Source organism: Nerophis ophidion, linkage group LG17 (assembly GCF_033978795.1).
Source record: "Nerophis ophidion isolate RoL-2023_Sa linkage group LG17, RoL_Noph_v1.0, whole genome shotgun sequence".
NCBI classification, from domain to species: domain Eukaryota; kingdom Metazoa; phylum Chordata; class Actinopteri; order Syngnathiformes; family Syngnathidae; genus Nerophis; species Nerophis ophidion.
In genome coordinates, this window is record NC_084627.1 from 17,817,319 (window position 1) to 17,841,652 (window position 24,334).

Genomic DNA, 24,334 nt, shown 5'->3' on the forward strand with positions numbered 1-24,334 from the left:
GGCACACACATCGGTAAGGCTTGCCAAAAACACGTATTAAGCAACCAAACCCCAAAAATGAAAAATGCGCGCTAGCGCCCCCTACGAAAAAAAAAAAACAGACTGCTTGTAACTTCCGGTAGGAATGTCGTAGAGACATGAAACAAAATCCTCTATGTAGAACTGACCTAGACCTAAATTCCCCATCAGAAACTCCTATACCTAAAATCAACAGAAATTTTGCAAAACCCTTTCAAAGCAAAATTTTCGCCAAAAAACGCTATTTTTGCCTCTTTGAGCTGCAATTTGACCCCCTTAAAATGCTTCAAAACTCACTAAACTTGGCACACACATCAGGACTGGCAGAAATTGTGATCTAATGAAAAAAAAAAAAAAAAATTCTCAAAATTGTGCTCTAGCGCAATTTTTCAATAAAACACAGAAAAAACTGCTTCCAGGAAGAAACCACAGACAAAACTGCTTGTAACTTCGGGTAGGAATGCCGGAAAGACATGAAACAAAAACTTCTATGTAGGTCTCATTAAGACCTACATTTTAGTAATTGACAGCTAGCAGAAATAATCAACAGGAAGTTGGCAATTACCCCTTCAAAATAAAAGTTTTGTAAAAACACGTCACCTTTTTCAAATCGAAACTCCTCCCAGTGCGTTTGTCGTTTCGGCTTCAAACTCGCACAGGAGAGAGATTGGACCCTTTTAAAAAAAGTGGTCGGACAAAGTTGTGATAAGTTTTATGGTTTTGATTTTATGCGCCTTCAAAGAACCCCTGCGCAAATTTTCCGAAAAAATGTCATTTTTGCCTATTTGAGCTGTAATTTGACCCCCTTAAAATGCTTCCAAACTCACCAAACTTGGCACACACATCAGGACTGGCAACAATTGCGACCTAGTGAAAAAACCAAACCCCAAAACTCAAAATTGTGCTCTAGCGCCCCCTAGGAATACAACACAGACAAACTACTCCTAGGAAGAAAACAAAGACAAAACTGCTTGTAACTTCCGGTAGGAATGTCGTAGAGACATGAAACAAAAACCACTATGTAGGTCTGACCTAGACCTACATTTGAATAATTAACATACTTTGGCAAAAATCAACAGGAAGCTTGATATTTTCACTTCAATACAACAACTGCATTACTTTCACAATGCATTAAATAGTGGCAGCAAGGCTTCTCCTGCCGTGGGGCTCGGGGGCAGCAACCCAAGGCGCGCTCGCACCTTCGCACCCTAATTTGACCCCCTTAACATGCTTCAAAACTCACCAAAATTGACACACACATCGGTATGGAGCGGCAGACCAACTTATTAAGCAACCAAACCCCAAAAATTAAAATTGCAAGCTAGCGCCCCATAGGAAGAGACAAAAAACAGACTGCTTGTAACTTCCGTTAGGAATGTCGTAGAGACATGAAACAAAAACCTCTGTGTAGGTCTGACTAAGACCTACATTTCCAATTAAAAAGGTCTATACCCAAAATCAACAGAAATTTTGCAAAAACTCTTTCAAAGCAACATTTTCGCAAAAAACGCTATTTTTGCCTCTTTGAGCTTTAATGTGACCCCCTTAAAATGCTTCAAAACTCACCAAACTTGGCACACACATCAGGACTGGCAGAAATTGCGATCTAGTGAAAAAACCAAACCTTAAAACTCAAAATTGCGCTCTATTGCAATTTTTGAAAAAAACACAGAAAAACTGCTCCTAGGAAGAGGAAACGGATAAAACTGCTTGTAACTTCTGGTAGGAACGTCGGACTGACATGAAACAAAAACCTCTGTGTAGGTCTCACTTAGACATACATTTTGATAGGTGGCATCTGTCAGTTAAAATCAACAGGAAGTTGGCAATTACCCCTTCAAAATAAAAGTTTTGTAAAAAGCCGTCACCTTTTTCCAGACAAAACTGCTTGTAACTTCTGTTAGGAATGTCGTAGAGACATGAAACAAAGACCTCTATGTTGGTCTGACTAAGATCGGGACTCGGGACACGGCGGCGGCGGCGGCGGCCAACGGCGGACCCGACCAACGCTGCTTGCAGCTTTAATTATTATTGTTTATTCCGCAGCGATACTCGCCAAAGCGCTGTATTTGACCCACTGACCATGCTTCAAAACACACCAAATTTGACACACGCGTCGGTGAGGAAATTCTTCACAACATATTAGGGAGCCAAACCAGAAAAATCAAAATTGCGCTCTAGCGCCCCCTAGGAAAAAAAAAAAAAGAATTGCTTGTAACTTCCGGTAGGAATGTCGTAGAGACATGAAACAAAATCCTCTATGTAGAACTGACCTAGACCTAAATTCCCCATCAGAAACTCCTATACCTAAAATCAACAGAAATTTTGCAAAACCCTTTCAAAGCAAAATTTTCGCCTAAAATGCTATTTTTGCCTCTTTGAGCTGTAATTTGACCCCCTTAAAATGCTTCAAAACTCACCAAACTTGGCAGACACATCAGGACTGGCAGAAATTGTGATCTAATGAAAAAAAAAATTTCTAAAACTCAAAATTGCGCTCTACAAAATTTTTGGAATGAAACACAGAAAAAACTGCTTCTAGGAAGAAAACACAGACAAAACTGCTTGTAACTTCCGGTAGGAATGTCGGAAAGACATGAAACAAAAACTTCTATGTAGGTCTTACTTAGACCTACATTTTAATAATTGACAGCTAGCAGAAAAAATCAACAGGAAGTTGGCAATTACCCCTTCAAAATAAAAGTTTTCGTGAAAACCCGTCACCTTTTTCAAATCGAAACTCCTCCCAGTGCGTTTGTCGTTTCGGCTTCAAACTTGCACAGGGGAGAGATTGAACCCTTTTAAAAAAAGTGGTCGGACAAAATTGTGATAAGTTTTCCGGTTTTGATTTTACGCGCGTTCAAAGAACCCCTGCGCAAATTTTCCTAAAAAATGTCATTTTTGCCTATTTGAGCTGTAATTTGACCCCCTTAAAATGCTTCAAAACTCACCAAACTTGGCACACACATCAGGACTGGCAACAATTGCGAGCTGATGAAAAAACCAAACTCCAAAACTCAAAATTGTGCTCTAGCGCCCCCTAGGAATACAACACGGACAAACTGCTCCTAGGAAGAAAACAAAGACAAAACTGCTTGTAACTTCCGGTAGGAATGTCAGAGAGACATGAAACAAAAACCACTATGTAGGTCTGACTTAGACCTACATTTGAATAATTGACATACTTTGGCAAAAATCAACAGGAAGCTAGATATTTTCACTTCAATACAACAACTGCATTACTTTCACAATGCATTAAATAGTGGGACGAAGGCGTCTTAAGCCCTGTGGCTCGGGGACAGCAACCCAAGGCGCGCTCGCACTTTCGCACCCTAATTTGACCCCCTTAACATGCTTCAAAACTCACCAAAATTGACACACACATCGGTATGGAGCGGCAGACCAACTTATTAAGCAAGCAAACCCCAAAAATTAAAATTGCAAGCTAGCGCCCCCTAGGAAGAGACAAAAAACAGACTGCTTGTAACTTCCGTTAGGAATGTCGCAGAGACATGAAACAAAAACCTCTGTGTAGGTCTGACTAAGACCTACATTTCCAATAAAAAACGTCTATACCCAAAATCAACAGAAATTTTGCAAAAACTCATTCAAAGCAACATTTTTGAAAAAAAACGCTATTTTTGCCTCTTTGAGCTGTAATTTGACCCCCTTAAAATGCTTCAAAACTCACCAAACTTGGCACACACATCAGGACTGGCAGAAATTACGATCTAATGAAAAAAAAAAAAAATAAAACTCAAAATTGCGCTCTAGCGCAATTTTTGAATAAAACACAGAAAAAACTGCTCCTAGGAAGAGGAAACAGATAAAACTGCGTATAACTTCTGGTAGGAATGTCGGACAGACATGAAACAAAAACCTCAATGTAGGTCTCACCTAGACCTACATTTTGATAGGTGGCATCTTTCAGTTAAAATCAACAGGAAGTTGGCAATTACCCCTTCAAAATAAAGGTTTTGTAAAAAGCCGTCACCTTTTTCCAGACAAAACTGCTTGTAACTTCTGTTAGGAATGTCGTAGAGTGATGAAATAAAAACTTCTATGTAGGTCTGAATAAGATCGGGACTCGGGACACGGCGGCGGCGGCCAACGGCGGACCCGACCAACGCTGCTTGCAGCTTTAATTATTATTAGGGTCCGCCCTGCAATGGCAAAGGACATCCATGTCCTTTGCCATGCAAGGACCCTATTGAATCTGTAGCGTTTTATTATTATTATTCTTTCTTTCTTCCGCACCGATACTCGCATATGCGCTGTATTTTGACCCACTGACCATGCCTCAAAGCACACCAAATTTGACACACGCGTCGGTGAGGAGTTTCTTCCCAACATATTAGGGAGCCGAACCAGAAAAATCAAAATTGCGCTCTAGCGCCCCCTAGGAAAAGACAAAAAATGGATTGCTTGTAACTTCCGGTAGGAATGTCGTAGAGACATGAAACAAAATCCTCTATGTAGAACTGACCTAGACCTAAATTCCCCATCAGAAACTCCTATACCTAAAATCAACAGAAATTTTGCAAAACCCTTTCAAAGCAAAATTTTCGCCTAAAATGCTATTTTTGCCTCTTTGAGCTGTAATTTGACCCCCTTAAAATGCTTCAAAACTCACCAAACTTGGCAGACACATCAGGACTGGCAGAAATTGTGATCTAATGAAAAAAAAAATTTCTAAAACTCAAAATTGCGCTCTACAAAATTTTTGGAATGAAACACAGAAAAAACTGCTTCTAGGAAGAAAACACAGACAAAACTGCTTGTAACTTCCGGTAGGAATGTCGGAAAGACATGAAACAAAAACTTCTATGTAGGTCTTACTTAGACCTACATTTTAATAATTGACAGCTAGCAGAAAAAATCAACAGGAAGTTGGCAATTACCCCTTCAAAATAAAAGTTTTCGTGAAAACCCGTCACCTTTTTCAAATCAAAACTCCTCCCAGTGCGTTTGTCGTTTCAGCTTCAAACTTGCACAGGAGAGAGATTGAATCCTTTTAAAAAAAGTGGTCGGACAAAATTGTGATAAGTTTTAAGGGTTTGATTTTACGCGCGTTCAAAGAACCCCTGCGCAAATTTTCCTAAAAAATGTCATTTTTGCCTCTTTGAGCTGTAATTTGACCCCCTTAAAATGCTTCAAGACTCACCAAACTTGGCACACACATCAGGACTGGCAACAATTGCGAGCTGATGAAAAAACCAAACTCCAAAACTCAAAATTGTGCTCTAGCGCCCCCTAGGAATACAACACGGACAAACTGCTCCTAGGAAGAAAACAAAGACAAAACTGCTTGTAACTTCCGGTAGGAATGTCAGAGAGACATGAAACAAAAACCACTATGTAGGTCTGACCTAGACCTACATTTGAATAATTGACATACTTTGGCAAAAATCAACAGGAAGCTAGATATTTTCACTTCAATACAACAACTGCATTACTTTCACAATGCATTAAATAGTGGGACGAAGGCGTCTTAAGCCCTGGGGCTCGGGGACAGCAACCCAAGGCGCGCTCGCACCTTTGCACCCTAATTTGACCCCCTTAACATGCTTCAAAACTCACCAAAATTGACACACACATCGGTATGGAGCGGCAGACCAACTTATTAAGCAACCAAACCCCAAAAATTAAAATTGCAAGCTAGCGCCCCCTAGGAAGAGACAAAAAAGAGACTGCTTGTAACTTCCGTTAGGAATGTCGTAGAGACATGAAACGAAAACCTCTGTGTAGGTCTGACTAAGATCTACATTTCCAATTAAAAAGGTCTATACCCAAAATCAACAGAAATTTTGCAAAAACTCATTCAAAGCAACATTTACGCAAAAAATGCTATTTTTGCCTCTTTGAGCTGTAATTTGACCCCCTTAAAATGCTTCAAAACTCACCAAACTTGGCACACACATCAGGACTGGCAGAAATTGCGATCTAGTGAAAAAACCAAACCTTAAACCTCAAAATTGCGCTCTATTGCAATTTTTGAAAAAAACACAGAAAAACTGCTCCTAGGAAGAGGAAACGGATAAAACTGCTTGTAACTTCTGGTAGGAACGTCGGACAGACATGAAACAAAAACCTCTGTGTAGGTCTCACTTAGACCTACATTTTGATAGGTGGCATCTTTCAGTTAAAATCAACAGGAAGTTGGCAATTACCCCTTCAAAATAAAAGTTTTGTAAAAAGCCGTCACCTTTTTCCAGACAAAACTGCTTGTAACTTCTGTTAGGAATGTCGTAGAGACATGAAACAAAGACCGCTATGATGGTCTGACTAAGATCGGGACTCGGGACACGGCAGCGGCGGCGGCGGCCAACGGCGGACCCGACCAACGCTGCTTGCAGCTTTAATTATTATTATTCTTTCTTTCTTTCTTCCGCACCGTCGCGCCCCAATTTCACCCTCTTAACATATTTCAAAACTCACCAAATTTGACACACACGTCGGTCTTTCATGCCTTCCCAACATATTAGGGAGCCAAATCATAAAAATCAAAATTGCGCAATAGCGCCCCCTAGGAAGAAAAAAAAAAGAGACTGCTTGTAACTTCCGTTAGGAATGTCGTAGAGACATGAAACAAAAACCTCTATGTAGGTCTGACTTCGACCTAAATTTCATAATTGTATATTCTGGGGCAAAAATTTACAGAAATTTTGCAAAAACCCATTCAAAGCAAAATTTTCACAAAAAATGCTATTTTTGCCTCTTTGAGCTGTAATTTGACCCCCTTAGAATGCTTCAAAACTCACCAAACTTGGCAGACACATCAGGACTGGCAGAAATTGTGATTTAATGAAAAAAAAGAATCATAAAACTCAAAATTGCGCTCTACAAAATTTTTTGAATGAAACACAGAAAAAACTGCTTCTAGGAAGAAAACACAGACAAAACTGCTTGTAACTTCCGGTAGGAATGTCGGAAAGACATGAAACAAAAACTTCTATGTAGGTCTTACTTAGACCTACATTTTAATAATTGACAGCTAGCAGAAATAATCAACAGGAAGTTGGCAATTACCCCTTCAAAATAAAAGTTTTCGTGAAAACCCGTCACCTTTTTCAAATCGAAACTCCTCCCAGTGCGTTTGTCGTTTCGGCTTCAAACTCGCACAGGAGAGAGATTGAACCCTTTTAAAAAAAGTGGTCGGACAAAATTGTGATAAGTTTTAAGGGTTTGATTTTACGCGCCTTCAAAGACGCCCTGCGCAAAGTTTCCTAAAAAATGTCATTTTTGCCTCTTTGAGCTGTAATTTGACCCCCTTAAAATGCTTCAAAACTCACCAAACTTGGCACACACATCAGGACTGGCAACAATTGCGAGCTGATAAAAAAACCAAACTCCAAAACTCAAAATTGTGCTCTAGCGCCCCCTAGGAATACAACACAGACAAACTGCTCCTAGGAAGAAAACAAAGACAAAACTGCTTGTAACTTCCGGTAGGAATGTCGTAGAGACATGAAACAAAAACCACTATGTAGGTCTGACTTAGACCTACATTTGAATAATTAACATACTTTGGCAAAAATCAACAGGAAGCTAGATATTTTCACTTCAATACAACAACTGCATTACTTTCACAATGCATTAAATAGTGGCAGCAAGGCTTCTCCTGCCGTGGGGCTCGGGGACAGCAACCCAAGGCGCGTTCGCACCTTCGCACCCTAATTTGACCCCCTTAACATGCTTCAAAACTCACCAAAATTGACACACACATCGGTATGGAGCAGCAGACCAACTTATTAAGCAACCAAACCCCAAAAATGAAAATTGCGCGCTAGCGCCCCCTAGGAAGAGACAAAAAACAGACTGCTTGTAACTTCCGTTAGGAATGTCGTAGAGACATGAAACAAAAACCTCTGTGTAGGTCTGACTAAGACCTACATTTCCAATAAAAAATGTCTATACCCAAAATCAACAGAAATTTTGCAAAAACTCATTCAAAGCAACATTTATGCAAAAAACGCTATTTTTGCCTCTTTGAGCTTTAATTTGACCCCCTTAAAATGCTTCAAAACTCACCAAACTTGGCACACACATCAGGACTGGCAGAAATTGCGATCTAGTGAAAAAACCAAACCTTAAAACTCAAAATTGCGCTCTATTGCAATTTTTGAAAAAAACACAGAAAAACTGCTCCTAGGAAGAGGAAACGGATAAAACTGCCTGTAACTTCTGGTAGGAAAGTCGGACAGACATGAAACAAAAACCTCTGTGTAGGTCTCACTTAGACCTACATTTTGATAGGTGGCATCTTTCAGTTAAAATCAACAGGAAGTTGGCAATTACCCCTTCAAAATAAAAGTTTTGTAAAAAGCCGTCACCTTTTTCCAGACTAAACTGCTTGTAACTTCTGTTAGGAATGTCGTAGAGACATGAAACAAAGACCTCTATGTTGGTCTGACTAAGATCGGGACTCGGGACACGGCGGCGGCGGCGGCGGCCAACGGCGGACCCGACCAACGCTGCTTGCAGCTTTAATTATTATTATTATTCTTCCGCAGCTTTGAACCCTAATTTGACCCACTGACCATGCTCCAAAACTCACCAAATTTGGCACACACATCGGTAAGGCTTGGCAAAAACACGTATTAAGCAACCAAACCCCAAAAATGAAAAATGCGCGCTAGCGCCCCCTACGAAAAAAAAAAAAAGAATTGCTTGTAACTTCCGGTAGGAATGTCGTAGAGACATGAAACAAAATCCTCTATGTAGAACTGACCTAGACCTAAATTCCCCATCAGAAACTCCTATACCTAAAATCAACAGAAATTTTGCAAAACCCTTTCAAAGCAAAATTTTCGCCAAAAAACGCTATTTTTGCCTCTTTGAGCTGCAATTTGACCCCCTTAAAATGCTTCAAAACTCACCAAACTTGGAACACACATCAGGACTGGCAGAAATTGTGATCTAATGAAAAAAAAAAAAAAAAAATCTCAAAATTGTGCTCTAGCGCAATTTTTCAATAAAACACAGAAAAAACTGCTTCCAGGAAGAAACCACAGACAAAACTGCTTGTAACTTCGGGTAGGAATGCCGGAAAGACATGAAACAAAAACTTCTATGTAGGTCTCATTAAGACCTACATTTTAGTAATTGACAGCTAGCAGAAATAATCAACAGGAAGTTGGCAATTACCCCTTCAAAATAAAAGTTTTGTAAAAACCCGTCACCTTTTTCAAATCGAAACTCCTCCCAGTGCGTTTGTCGTTTCGGCTTCAAACTCGCACAGGAGAGAGATTGAACCCTTTTAAAAAAAGTGGTCGGACAAAGTTGTGATAAGTTCTAAGGTTTTGATTTTACGCGCCTTCAAAGAACCCCTGCGCAAATTTTCCCAAAAAATATCATTTTTACCTCTTTGAGCTGTAATTTGACCCCCTTAAAATGCTTCAAAACTCACCAAACTTGGCACACACATCAGGACTGGCAAAAATTGCGATCTAGTGAAAAAACCAAACCCCAAAACTCAAAATTGTGCTCTAGCGCCCCCTAGGAATACAACACAGACAATACCCTAATTTGACCCCCTTAACATGCTTCAAAACTCACCAAAGTTGACACACACGTCGGTACGGTGTCCCTCCCCAACATATTAAGCAACCAAACCCCAAAAATTTAAATTGCGCGCTAGCGCCCCCTAGCAAAAAACAAAAACAAACCGCTTGTAACTTCCGTCAGGAATGTCGTAGAGACATGAAACAAAAACCTCTGTGTAGGTCTGACTAAGACCTACATTTCCAATAAAAAATGTCTATACCCAAAATCAACAGAAATCTTGCAAAAACTCATTCAAAGCAAAATTTTCGCAAAAAAATGCTATTTTTGCCTCTTTGAGCTGCAATTTGACCCCCTTAAAATGCTTCAAAACTCACCAAACTTGGCACACACATCAGGACTGGCAGAAATTGCGATCTAGTGAAAAAACCAAACCTTAAAACTCAAAATTGCGCTCTATTGCAATTTTTGAAAAAAACACAGAAAAACTGCTCCTAGGAAGAGGAAACAGATAAAACTGCTTGTAACTTCTGGTAGGAACGTCGGACAGACATGAAACAAAAACCTCTATGTAGGTCTCACTTAGACCTACATTTTGATGATTGGCATCTTTCAGTTGAAATCAACAGGAAGTTGGCAATTACCCCTTCAAAATAAAAGTTTTGTAAAAAGCCGTCACCTTTTTCCAGACAAAACTGCTTGTAACTTCTGTTAGGAATGTCGTAGAGACATGAAACAAAGACCTCTATGTAGGTCTGACTAAGATCGGGACTCGGGACACGGCGGCGGCGGCCAACGGCGGACCCGACCAACGCTGCTTGCAGCTTTAATTAGGGTCCGCCCTGCAATGGCAAAGGACATCCATGTCCTTTGCCATGCAAGGACCCTATTGAATCTGTAGCGTTTTATTATTATTCTTATTATTATTCTTTCTTTCTTCCGCACCGATACTCGCCTATGCGCTGTATTTTGACCCACTGACCATGCCTCAAAGCACACCAAATTTGACACACGCGTCGGTGAGGAGTTTCTTCCCAACATATTAGGGAGCCGAACCAGAAAAATCAAAATTGCGCTCTAGCGCCCCCTAGGAAAAGACAAAAAATGGATTGCTTGTAACTTCCGGTAGGAATGTCGTAGAGACATGAAAAAAAATCCTCTATGTAGAACTGACCGAGACCTAAATTCCCCATCAGAAACTCCTATACCTAAAATCAACAGAAATTTTGCAAAACCCTTTCAAAGCAAAATTTTCGCCAAAAATGCTATTTTTGCCTCTTTGAGCTGTAATTTGACCCCCTTAAAATGCTTCAAAACTCACCAAACTTGGCAGACACATCAGGACTGGCAGAAATTGTGATCTAATGAAAAAAAAAATTTCTAAAACTCAAAATTGCGCTCTACAAAATTTTTGGAATGAAACACAGAAAAAACTGCTTCTAGGAAGAAAACACAGACAAAACTGCTTGTAACTTCCGGTAGGAATGTCGGAAAGACATGAAACAAAAACTTCTATGTAGGTCTTACTTAGACCTACATTTTAATAATTGACAGCTAGCAGAAAAAATCAACAGGAAGTTGGCAATTACCCCTTCAAAATAAAAGTTTTCGTGAAAACCCGTCACCTTTTTCAAATCGAAACTCCTCCCAGTGCGTTTGTCGTTTCGGCTTCAAACTCGCACAGGAGAGAGATTGAACCCTTTTAAAAAAAGTGGTCGGACAAAATTGTGATAAGTTTTAAGGGTTTGATTTTACGCGCCTTCAAAGAACCCCTGCGCAAATTTTCGTAAAAAATTTCGTTTTTGCCTCTTTGAGCTGTAATTTGACCCCCTTAAAATGCTTCAAAGCTCACCAAACTAGGTACACACATCAGGACTGGCAACAATTGCGAGCTAATGAAAAAACCAAACCCCAAAACTCAAAATTGTGCTCTAGCGCCCCCTAGGAATACAACACAGACAAACTGCTCCTAGGAAGAAACAAATACAAAACTGCTTGTAACTTCCGGTAGGAATGTCAGAGAGACATGAAACAAAAACCACTATGTAGGTCTGACTTAGACCTACATTTGAATAATTAACATACTTTGGCAAAAATCAACAGGAAGCTTGATATTTTCACTTCAATACAAAAACTGCATTACTTTCACAATGCATTAAATAGTGTCACCAAGGCTTCTCCTGCCGTGGGGCTCGGGGGCAGCAACCCAAGGCGCGCTCGCACTTTCGCACCCTTATTTGACCCCCTTAACATGCTTCAAAACTCACCAAATTTGATTCACACATCGGTATGGAGCGGCAGACCAACTTATTAAGCAACCAAATACCAAAAATGAAAATTGCGCGCTAGCGCCACCTAGGAAGAGACAAAAAACAGACTGCTTGTAACTTCCGTTAGGAATGTCGTAGGGACATGAAACAAAAACCTCTATGTAGGTCTGACTTAGACCTACATTTCCGTTAAACACTTCTATACCTAAAATCAACAGGAAGTTGACAAAAACCCCTTCAAAACAAATTTTTTGCAAAAAATGCCTTTTTTGCCTCTTTGAACTGATATTTGACCCCCTTAAAATGCTTCAAAGTGCAAGTTAAAGCTATACAATGCCAAGTGAAAGCCATTTATCAACAACATCCAGAAACGCAGATCTGTAATTTGACCCCCTTAACATGCTTCAAAACTCACCAAATTTTACACACACATCAGGACTGGTGAAAATTGCCATCCAATAAAAAAAGCAAACCCCAAAAATGAAAATTGTGCTCTAGCGCCCCCTAGGAAAATAAACTGATAAAACTGCTTGTAAATTCTGTTAGGAATGTCGTAGAGTGATGAAACAAAAACTTCTATGGAGGTCTGACTAAGATCGGGACTCGGGACACGGCGGCGGCGGCGGCGGCCAACGGCGGACCCGACCAACGCTGCTTGCAGCTTTAATTAGGGTCCGCCCTGCCAGCAAAGGACATCCATGTCCTTTGCTAAGGCAAGGACCCTATTGAATCTGTAACGTTTCTTATTAGGGTCCGCCCTGCAATGGCAAAGGACATCCATGTCCTTTGCCATGCAAGGACCCTATTGAATCTGCTGCGTTTTATTATTATTATTGTTTATTCCGCTCCTTCGCACCCTAATTTGACCCCCTTAACATGCTTCAAAACTCACCAAAGTTGACACACACGTCGGTACGGTGGGCCTTCCCAACTTATTAAGCAACCAAACCCCAAAAATCAAAATTGCGCTCTAGCGCCCCCTAAAACGAAAAAAAAAACAGACTGCTTGTAACTTCCGTTAGGAATGTCGTAGAGACATGAAACAAAAACCTCTATGTAGGTCTGACTTAGACCTAAATTCCATAATTGTATCTTCTGGGGCCAAAATCAACAAAAAAATTTCAAAAACCCATTCAAAGCCAAATTTTCACAAAAAAATGCAATTTTTGCCTCTTTGAGCTGTAATTTGCCCCCCTTAAAATGCTTCAAAACTCACCAAACTTGGCACACACATCAGGACTGGCAGAAATTGCGATCTAATGAAAAAAAAAAAAAAAAAAAATCAAAATTGCGCTCTAGCGCAATTTTTGAATAAAACACAGAAAAAACTGCTTCCAGGAAGAAAACATAGACAAAACTGCTTGTAACTTCCGGTAGGAATGTCGGAAAGACATGAAACAAAAACTTCTATGTAGGTCTTACTTAGACCTACATTTTAATAATTGACAGCTAGCAGAAAAAATCAACAGGAAGTTGGCAATTACCCCTTCAAAATAAAAGTTTTCGTGAAAACCCGTAACCTTTTTCAAATCGAAACTCCTCCCAGTGCGTTTGTCGTTTCGGCTTCAAACTCGCACAGGAGAGAGATTGAACCCTTTTAAAAAAAGTGGTCGGACAAAATTGTGATAAGTTTTAAGGGTTTGATTTTACGCGCCTTCAAAGATCCCCTGCGCAAATTTTCCTAAAAAAGATAATTTTTACCTCTTTGAGCTGTAATTTGACCCCCTTAAAATGCTTCAAAACTCACCAAACTTGGCACACACATCAGGACTGGCAACAATTGCGAGCTGATGAAAAAACCAAACCCCAAAACTCAAAATTGTGCTCTAGCGCCCCCTAGGAATACAACACAGGCAAACTACTCCTAGGAAGAAAACAAAGACAAAACTGCTTGTAACTTCCGGTAGGAATGTCGTAGAGACATGAAACAAAAACCACTATGTAGGTCTGACTTAGACCTACATTTGAATAATTAACATACTTTGGCAAAAATCAACAGGGAACTTGATATTTTCACTTCAATACAACAACTGCATTACTTTCACAATGCATTAAATAGTGTCACCAAGGCTTCTCCTGCCGTGGGGCTCGGGGACAGCAACCCAAGGCGCGCTCGCACCTTCGCACCCTAATTTGACCCCCTTAACATGCTTCAAAACTCACCAAAATTGACACACACATCGGTATGGAGCGGCAGACCAACTTATTAAGCAACCAAACCCCGAAAATTAAAATTGCGCGCTAGCGCCCCCTAGGAAGAGACAAAAAACAGACTGCTTGTAACTTCCGTTAGGAATGTCGTAGAGACATGAAACAAAAACCTCTGTGTAGGTCTGACTTAGACCTACATTTCCAATTAAAAAGGTCTATACCCAAAATCAACAGAAATTTTGCAAAAACTCATTCAAAGCAACATTTTCGCAAAAAACGCTATTTTTGCCGCTTTGAGCTTTAATTTGACCCCCTTAAAATGCTTCAAAACTCACCAAACTTGGCACACACATCAGGACTGGCAGAAATTGCGATCTAGTGAAAAAACCAAACCTTAAAACTCAAAATTGCGCTCTATTGCAATTTTTGAAAAAAACACAGAAAAACTGCTCCTAGGAAGAGGAAACGGATAAAACTGCTTGTAACTTCTGGTAGGAACGTCGGACAGACATGAAACAAAAACCTCTGTGTAGGTCTCACTTAGACCTACATTTTGATAGGTGGCATCTTTCAGTTAAAATCAACAGGAAGTTGGCAATTACCCCTTCAAAATAAAAGTTTTGTAAAAAGCCGTCACCTTTTTCCAGACAAAACTGCTTGTAACTTCTGTTAGGAATGTCGTAGAGACATGAAACAAAGACCTCTATGTTGGTCTGACTAAGATCGGGACTCGGGACACGGCGGCGGCGGCCAACGGCGGACCCGACCAACGCTGCTTGCAGCTTTAATTATTATTATTATTATTATTCTTCCGCAGCTTCGAACTCTAATTTGACCCACTGACCATGCCTCAAAACTCACCAAATTTGGCACACACATCGGTAAGGCTTGGCAAAAACACATATTAAGCAACCAAACCCCAAAAATGAAAAATGCGCGCTAGCGCCCCCTACGAAAAAAAAAAAACAGACTGCTTGTAACTTCCGGTAGGAATGTCGTAGAGACATGAAACAAAATCCTCTATGTAGAACTGACCTAGACCTAAATTCCCCATCAGAAACTCCTATACCTAAAATCAACAGAAATTTTGCAAAACCCTTTCAAAGCAAAATTTTCGCCAAAAAACGCTATTTTTGCCTCTTTGAGCTGCAATTTGACCCCCTTAAAATGCTTCAAAACTCACCAAACTTGGAACACACATCAGGACTGGCAGAAATTGTGATCTAATGAAAAAAAAAAAAAAAAAATCTCAAAATTGTGCTCTAGCGCAATTTTTCAATAAAACACAGAAAAAACTGCTTCCAGGAAGAAAACACAGACAAAACTGCTTGTAACTTCGGGTAGGAATGCCGGAAAGACATGAAACAAAAACTTCTATGTAGGTCTCATTAAGACCTACATTTTAGTAATTGACAGCTAGCAGAAATAATCAACAGGAAGTTGGCAATTACCCCTTCAAAATAAAAGTTTTGTAAAAACCCGTCACCTTTTTCAAATCGAAACTCCTCCCAGTGCGTTTGTCGTTTTGGCTTCAAACTCGCACAGGAGAGAGATTGAACCCTTTTAAAAAAAGTGGTCGGACAAAGTTGTGATAAGTTCTAAGGTTTTGATTTTACGCGCCTTCAAAGAACCCCTGCGCAAATTTTCCAAAAAAATATCATTTTTACCTCTTTGAGCTGTAATTTGACCCCCTTAAAATGCTTCAAAACTCACCAAACTTGGCACACACATCAGGACTGGCAAAAATTGCGATCTAGTGAAAAAACCAAACCCCAAAACTCAAAATTGTGCTCTAGCGCCCCCTAGGAATACAACACAGACAATACCCTAATTTGACCCCCTTAACATGCTTCAAAACTCACCAAAGTTGACACACACGTCGGTACGGTGTCCCTCCCCAACATATTAAGCAACCCAACCCCAAAAATTAAAATTGCGCGCTAGCGCCCCCTAGCAAAAAACAAAAACAAACCGCTTGTAACTTCCGTCAGGAATGTCGTAGAGACATGAAACAAAAACCTCTGTGTAGGTCTGACTAAGACCTACATTTCCAATAAAAATGTCTATACCCAAAATCAACAGAAATCTTGCAAAAACTCATTCAAAGCAAAATTTTCGCAAAAAAATGCTATTTTTGCCTCTTTGAGCTGCAATTTGACCCCCTTAAAATGCTTCAAAACTCACCAAACTTGCCACACACATCAGGACTGGCAGAAATTGCGATCTAGTGAAAAAACCAAACCTGACTAAGATCGGGACTCGGGACACGGCGGCGGCGGCCAACGGCGGACCCGACCAACGCTGCTTGCAGCTTTAATTATTATTATTCTTTCTTTCTTCCGCACCGATACTCGCATATGCGCTGTATTTTGACCCACTGACCATGCCTCAAAGCACACCAAATTTGACACACGCGTCGGTGAGGAGTTTCTTCCCAACATGTTAGGGAGCCGAACCAGAAAAATCAAAATTGCGCTCTAGCGCCCCCTAGGAAAAGACAAAAAATGGATTGCTTGTAACTTCCGGTAGGAATGTCGTAGAGACATGAAACAAAATCCTCTATGTAGAACTGACCTAGACCTAAATTCCCCATCAGAAACTCCTATACCTAAAATCAACAGAAATTTTGCAAAACCCTTTCAAAGCAAAATTTTCGCCTAAAATGCTATTTTTGCCTCTTTGAGCTGTAATTTGACCCCCTTAAAATGCTTCAAAACTCACCAAACTTGGCAGACACATCAGGACTGGCAGAAATTGTGATCTAATGAAAAAAAAAATTTCTAAAACTCAAAATTGCGCTCTACAAAATTTTTGGAATGAAACACAGAAAAAACTGCTTCTAGGAAGAAAACACAGACAAAACTGCTTGTAACTTCCGGTAGGAATGCCGGAAAGACATGAAACAAAAACTTCTATGTAGGTCTTACTTAGACCTACATTTTAATAATTGACAGCTAGCAGAAAAAATCAACAGGAAGTTGGCAATTACCCCTTCAAAATAAAAGTTTTCGTGAAAACCCGTCACCTTTTTCAAATCGAAACTCCTCCCAGTGCGTTTGTCGTTTCGGCTTCAAACTCGCACAGGAGAGAGATTGAACCCTTTTAAAAAAAGTGGTCGAACAAAATTGTGATAAGTTTTCCGGTTTTGATTTTACGCGCGTTTAAAGAACCCCTGCGCAAATTTTCCTAAAAAATGTCATTTTTGCCTCTTTGAGCTGTAATTTGACCCCCTTAAAATGCTTCAAAACTCACCAAACTTGGCACACACATCAGGACTGGCAACAATTGCGAGCTGATGAAAAAACCAAACTCCAAAACTCAAAATTGTGCTCTAGCGCCCCCTAGGAATACAACACGGACAAACTGCTCCTAGGAAGAAAACAAAGACAAAACTGCTTGTAACTTCCGGTAGGAATGTCAGAGAGACATGAAACAAAAACCACTATGTAGGTCTGACTTAGACCTACATTTGAATAATTGACATACTTTGGCAAAAATCAACAGGAAGCTAGATATTTTCACTTCAATACAACAACTGCATTACTTTCACAATGCATTAAATAGTGGGACGAAGGCGTCTTAAGCCCTGGGGCTCGGGGACAGCAACCCAAGGCGCACTCGCACCTTCGCACCCTAATTTGACCCCCTTAACATGCTTCAAAACTCACCAAAATTGACACACACATCGGTATGGAGCGGCAGACCAACTTATTAAGCAACCAAACCCCAAAAATTAAAATTGCAAGCTAGCGCCCCCTAGGAAGAGACAAAAAAGAGACTGCTTGTAACTTCCGTTAGGAATGTCGTAGAGACATGAAACGAAAACCTCTGTGTAGGTCTGACTAAGATCTACATTTCCAATTGAAAAGGTCTATACCCAAAATCAACAGAAATTTTGCTAAAACTCATTCAAAGCAACATTTTCGCAAAAAACGCTATTTTTGCCTCTTTGAGCTTTAATTTGACCCCCTTAAAATGCTTCAAAACTCACCAAACTTGGCACACACATCAGGACTGGCAGAAATTGCGATCTAGTGAAAAAACCAAACCTTAAACCTCAAAATTGCGCTCTATTGCAATTTTTGAAAAAAACACAGAAAAACTGCTCCTAGGAAGAGGAAACGGATAAAACTGCTTGTAACTTCTGGTAGGAACGTCGGACAGACATGAAACAAAAACCTCTGTGTAGGTCTCACTTAGACCTACATTTTGATAGGTGGCATCTTTCAGTTAAAATCAACAGGAAGTTGGCAATTACCCCTTCAAAATAAAAGTTTTGTAAAAAGCCGTCACCTTTTTCCAGACAAAACTGCTTGTAACTTCTGTTAGGAATGTCGTAGAGACATGAAACAAAGACCTCTATGTTGGTTTGACTAAGATCGGGACTCGGGACACGGCGGCGGCGGCCAACGGCGGACCCGACCAACGCTGCTTGCAGCTTTAATTAGGGTCCGCCCTGCAATGGCAAAGGACATCCATGTCCTTTGCCATGCAAGGACCCTATTGAATCTGTAACGTTTCTTATTATTAGGGTCCGCCCTGCCAGCAAAGGACATCCATGTCCTTTGCCATGGCAAGGACCCTATTGAATCTGCTGCGTTTTATTATTAGGGTCCGCCCTGCCAGCAAAGGACATCCATGTCCTTTGCTAAGGCAAGGACCCTATTGAATCTGCTGTGTTTTATTATTATTATTATTCCGCCGCCTCTTTGAACCTTAATTTGACCCACTGACCATGCTTCAAAACTCACCAAATTTCACACACTCATCAGAACTGGCGAAAATTGCCATCTAATAAAAAAACCAAACCCCAAAAATGAAAAATGCGCGCTAGCGCCCCCTACGAAAAAAAAAAAACAGACTGCTTGTAACTTCCGTTAGGAATGTCGTAGAAACATGAAACGAAAACCTCTGTGTAGGTCTGACTTAGACCTACATTTCATAATAGTATGTTCTCGGGCAAAAATCAACAGAAATTTTGCAAAAACCCATTCAAAGCAAAATTTTTGCAAAAAAATGCTATTTTTGCCTCTTTGAGCTGTAATTTGACCCCCTTAAAATGCTTCAAAACTCACCAAACTTGGCAGACACATCAGGACTTGCAGAAATTGCAATCTAATGAAAAAAAAAAAAAAAAAAACTCAAAATTGCGCTCTAGCGCAATTTTTCAATAAAACACAGAAAAAACTGCTTCCAGGAAGAAACCACAGACAAAACTGCTTGTAACTTCCGGTAGGAATGTCGGAAAGACATGAAACAAAAACTTCTATGTAGGTCTCATTAAGACCTACATTTTAGTAATTGACAGCTAGCAGAAATAATCAACAGGAAGTTGGCAATTACCCCTTCAAAATAAAATTTTTGTAAAAACCCGTGACCTTTTTCAAATCGAAACTCCTCCCAGTGCGTTTGTCGTTTCGGCTTCAAACTCGCACAGGAGAGAGATTGAACCCTTTTAAAAAAAGTGGTCGGACAAAGTTGTGATAAGTTCTAAGGTTTTGATTTTATGCGCCTTCAAAGAACCCCTGCGCAAATTTTCCAAAAAAATATCATTTTTACCTCTTTGAGCTGTAATTTGACCCCCTTAAAATGCTTCAAAACTCACCAAACTTGGCACACACATCAGGACTGGCAATAATTGCGAGTTAATGAAAAAACCAAACCCCAAAACTCAAAATTGTGCTCTAGCGCCCCCTAGGAATACAACACAGACAATACCCTAATTTGACCCCCTTAACATGCTTCAAAACTCACCAAATTTGACACACACATCGGTATGGAGCGGCAGACCAACATATTAAGCAACCAAACCTCAAAAATGAAAATTGCGCGCTAGCGCCCCCTAGGAAGAGACAAAAAACAGACTGCTTGTAACTTCCGTTAGGAATGTCGTAGAGACATGAAACAAAAACCTCTATGTAGGTCTGACTTAGACCTACATTTCCAACGAAACACTTCTATAGCAAAAATCAACAGGAAGTTGGCAAAAACCCCTTCAAAACAAAATTTTCGCAAAAAAGTCGATTTTTGACTCTTTGAACTGAAATTTGACCCCCTTAAAATGCTTCAAAACTCACCAAACTTGGCACACACATCAGGACAGGCAAAAATTTCGATGTAGTGAAAAAAACAAACCTTAAAATTCAAAATTGCACTCTATTGCAATTTTTGAATAAAACACAGAAAACTGCTCCTAGGAAGAGGAAACAGATCAAACTGCTTGTAACTTCTGGTAGGAATGTCGGACAGACATGAAACAAAAACCTCAATGTAGGTCTCACTTAGACCTACATTTTGATGATTGGCATCTTTCAGTTGAAATCAACAGGAAGTTGGCAATTACCCCTTCAAAATAAAAGTTTTGTAAAAAGCTGTCACCTTTTTCCAGACAAAACTGCTTGTAACTTCTGTTAGGAATGTCGTAGAGACATGAAACAAAGACCTCTATGTTGGTCTGACTAAGATCGGGACTCGGGACACGGCGGCGGCGGCGGCGGCCAACGGCGGACCCGACCAACGCTGCTTGCAGCTTTAATTATTATTATTATTGTTTATTCCGCTCCTTCGCACCCCAATTTCACCCCCTCAACATAATCCAAAACTCACCAAATTTGACACACACGTTGGTACGGTGGACCTTCCCAACTTATTAAGCACCCAAACCCCAAAAATGAAAATTGCGCACTAGCGCCCCCTAGGAAAAAAAAAAAACAGACTGCTTGTAACTTCCGTTAGGAATGTCGTAGAGACATGGAACGAAAACCTCTGTGTAGGTCTGACTTAGACCTACTTTTCCAATAAAAACCTCCTATACCTAAAATCAACAGAAATTTTGCAAAAACTCATTCAAAGCTAAATTTTCGCCAAAAAACGCTATTTTTGCCTCTTTGAGCTGCAATTTGACCCCCTTAAAATGCTTCAAAACTCACCAAACTTGGCACACACATCAGGACTGGCAGAAATTGTGATCTAATGAAAAAAAAAAAAAAAAATCTCAAAATTGCGCTCTAGCGCAATTTTTCAATAAAACACAGAAAAAACTGCTTCCAGGAAGAAACAACAGACAAAACTGCTTGTAACTTCGGGTAGGAATGCCGGAAAGACATGAAACAAAAACTTCTATGTAGGTCTCATTAAGACCTACATTTTAGTAATTGACAGCTAGCAGAAATAATCAACAGGAAGTTGGCAATTACCCCTTCAAAATAAAAGTTTTGTAAAAACCTGTCACCTTTTTCAAATCGAAACTCCTCCCAGTGCGTTTGTCGTTTCGGCTTCAAACTCGCACAGAAGAGAGATTGAACCCTTTTAAAAAAAGTGGTCGGACAAATTTGTGATAAGTTCTAAGGTTTGGATTTTACGCACCTTCAAAGAACCCCTGCGCAAATTTTCCAAACACATATCATTTTTACCTCTTTGAGCTGTAATTTGACCCCCTTAAAATGCTTCAAAACTCACCAAACTTGGCACACACATCAGGACTGGCAACAATTGCGAGCTGATGAAAAAACCAAACCCCAAAACTCAAAATTGTGCTCTAGCGCCCCCTATGAATACAACACAGACAATACCCTAATTTGACCCCCTTAACATGCTTCAAAACTCACCAAAGTTGACACACACATCGGTATGGAGCGGCAGACCAACATATTAGGTAACCAAACCCCAAAAATGAAAATTGCGCGCTAGCGCCCCCTAGGAAGATACAAAAAACAGACTGCTTGTAACTTCCGTTAGGAATGTCGTAGAGAGATGAAACAAAAACCTCTGTGTAGGTCTGACTTAGACCTACATTTTGATAATTGGCATCTTTCAGTTAAAATCAACAGGAAGTTGCCAATTACCCCTTCAAAATAAAAGTTTTGTAAAAAGCCGTCACCTTTTTCCAGACAAAACTGCTTGTAACTTCTGTTAGGAATGTCGTAGAGACATGAAACAAAAACTTCTATGTAGGTCTGACTAAGATCGGGACTCGGGACACGGCGGCGGCGGCGGCCAACGGCGGACCCGACCAACGCTGCTTGCAGCTTTAATTAGGGTCCGCCCTGCAATGGCAAAGGACATCCATGTCCTTTGCCATGCAAGGACCCTATTGAATCTGTAACGTTTTCTTATTATTATTATTATTATTTTTCCGCAACTTTGAACCCTAATTTGACCCACTGACCATGCTCCAAAACTCACCAAATTTGGCACACACATCGGTAAGGCTTGCCAAAAACACGTATTAAGCAACCAAACCCCAAAAATGAAAAATGCGCGCTAGCGCCCCCTACGAAAAAAAAAAAACAGACTGCTTGTAACTTCCGGTAGGAATGTCGTAGAGACATGAAACAAAATCCTCTATGTAGAACTGACCTAGACCTAAATTCCCCATCAGAAACTCCTATACCTAAAACCAACAGAAATTTTGCAAAACCCTTTCGAAGCAAAATTTTCGCCAAAAAACGCTATTTTTGCCTCTTTGAGCTGCAATTTGACCCCCTTAAAATGCTTCAAAACTCACCAAACTTGGCACACACATCAGGACTGGCAGAAATTGTGATCTAATGAAAAAAAAAAAAAAAAAATCTCAAAATTGTGCTCTAGCGCAATTTTTCAATAAAACACAGAAAAAACTGCTTCCAGGAAGAAACCACAGACAAAACTGCTTGTAACTTCGGGTAGGAATGCCGGAAAGACATGAAACAAAAACTTCTATGTAGGTCTCATTAAGACCTACATTTTAGTAATTGACAGCTAGCAGAAATAATCAACAGGAAGTTGGCAATTACCCCTTCAAAATAAAAGTTTTGTAAAAACACGTCACCTTTTTCAAATCGAAACTCCTCCCAGTGCGTTTGTCGTTTCGGCTTCAAACTCGCACAGGGGAGAGATTGAACCCTTTTAAAAAAAGTGGTCGGACAAAATTGTGATAAGTTTTCCGGTTTTGATTTTACGCGCGTTCAAAGAACCCCTGCGCAAATTTTCCTAAAAAATGTCATTTTTGCCTATTTGAGCTGTAATTTGACCCCCTTAAAATGCTTCAAAACTCACCAAACTTGGCACACACATCAGGACTGGCAACAATTGCGAGCTGATGAAAAAACCAAACTCCAAAACTCAAAATTGTGCTCTAGCGCCCCCTAGGAATACAACACGGACAAAATGCTCCTAGGAAGAAAACAAAGGCAAAACTGCTTGTAACTTCCGGTAGGAATGTCAGAGAGACATGAAACAAAAACCACTATGTAGGTCTGACTTAGACCTACATTTGAATAATTAACATACTTTGGCAAAAATCAACAGGAAACTAGATATTTTCACTTCAATACAACAACTGCATTACTTTCACAATGGATTAAATAGTGGCACCAAGGCTTCTCCTGCTGTGGGGCTCGGGGACAGCAACCCAAGGCGCGCTCGCACCTTCGCACCCTAATTTGACCCCCTTAACATGCTTCAAAACTCACCAAATTTGACACACACATCGGTATGGAGCGGCAGACCAACTTATTAAGCAACCAAACCCCAAAAATTAAAATTGCGCGCTAGCGCCCCCTAGTAAGAGACAAAACACAGACTGCTTGTAACTTCCGTTAGGAATGTCGTAGAGACATGAAACAAACACCTCTGTGTAGGTCTGACTTAGACCTACATTTCCAATAAAAAACGTCTGTACCAAAATCAACAGAAATTTTGCAAAAACTCATTCAAAGCCACATTTTCGTAAAAAATGCTATTTTTGGCTCTTTGAGCTGCAATATGACCCCCTTAAAATACTTCAAAACTCACCAAACTTGGCACACACATCAGGACTGGCAGAAATTGCGATCTTGTGAAAAAACCAAACCTTAAAACTCAAAATTGCGCTCTATTGCAATTTTTACAAAAAACACAGAAACAACTGCTCCTAGGAAGAGGAAACGGATAAAACTGCTTGTAACTTCTGATAGGAATGTCGGACAGACATGAAACAAAAACCTCTATGTAGGTCTCACTTAGACCTACATTTTGATAGGTGGCATCTTTCAGTTAAAATCAACAGGAAGTTGGCAATTACCCCTTCAAAATAAAAGTTTTGTAAAAAGCCGTCACCTTTTTCCAGACAAAACTGCTTGTAACTTCTGTTAGGAATGTCGTAGAGACATGAAACAAAGACCTCTATGTTGGTCTGACTAAGATCGGGACTCGGGACACGGCGGCGGCGGCGGCGGCCAACGGCGGACCCGACCAACGCTGCTTGCAGCTTTAATTATTATTATTCCGCAGCTTCGAACCCTAATTTGACCCACTGACCATGCTTCAAAACTCACCAAATTTTAAACACACATCGGTAAGGCTTGGCAAAAACACATATTAAGCAACCAAACCCCAAAATACGAAATTGCGCGCTAGCGCCCCCTATGAAA